This window comes from Ornithodoros turicata, unplaced genomic scaffold, assembly GCF_037126465.1.
Source record: "Ornithodoros turicata isolate Travis unplaced genomic scaffold, ASM3712646v1 Chromosome52, whole genome shotgun sequence".
Taxonomy (NCBI): Eukaryota; Metazoa; Arthropoda; class Arachnida; order Ixodida; family Argasidae; genus Ornithodoros; species Ornithodoros turicata.
This window is the reverse complement of record NW_026999380.1, coordinates 853,946-854,903: the sequence shown is the minus strand read 5'-3', so window position 1 is coordinate 854,903 and position 958 is coordinate 853,946.

The window sequence follows — 958 nt, the reverse complement described above, 5'->3', positions numbered from 1 at the left end:
TTTGTTGGGTGACCTCTTTGCCAACACGTCGGGATCGTTAAAAAAAAATTGGAGTATTACGAAAACGCATCTGAAGCTGCAACAATCTGCTCCTAAAGCGTTATCTGTATCATTCAACTAGCGTTATATAGCTTACGCGTTACGAAAAAGCATCTGAAGCATCGACAATCTATATACTCCAAAAGCGTTATCTGCAGCATTCAACTAGCGTTATATAGCTTACGCGTTACGGAAAAGCATGTTAAAGCTCCAACAATGTACTCCAAAATAAGACACAGGCGCCGACCTCGCCTTAATGGCTACAGAGTACGACAAAGCACTGTGTCGTAGACGGTCCCAACGTGTCAGCATCGAAGTACTTTGTTGGGTGCTTCTTGGCCAACACGTCGGATCGTTAAAAAAAAATTGGAGTATTACTAAAACGCATCTGAAGCAGCAACAATCTGCTTCCTAAGCGTTTATCTGTATTCATTCAACTAGCGTTATATAGCTTACGCGTTACGAAAAAAGCATGTAAAGCTGCAACAATGTACTCCAAAATACGACACAGGCGCCGACTCGCTTAATGGCTACAGAGTACCGACAAAAGCCACTGTGTCGTTAGACGTCCCAACGTGTCTGCATCGAAGTACTTTGTTGGGTGACCCTCTTTGCCAACAGCGTCGGGGGTCGTTAAAAAAAATTGGAGTAGTATTACGAAAACGCATCTGAAGCTGCAACAATCTGCTCCTAAAGCGTTATCTGTATCATTCAACTAGCGTTATATAGCTTACGCGTTACGAAAAAGCTGTAAAGCTGCAACAATGTACTCCAAATACGACACAGGCGCCGACTCGCCTTAATGGCTACAGAGGTACGACAAAGCCACTGTGTCTGTAGACGGTCCCAACGTGTCTGCTATCGAAGTACTTTGTTGGGTGACCTCTTTGCCAACACGTCGGGATCGTTAAAAAAAAAT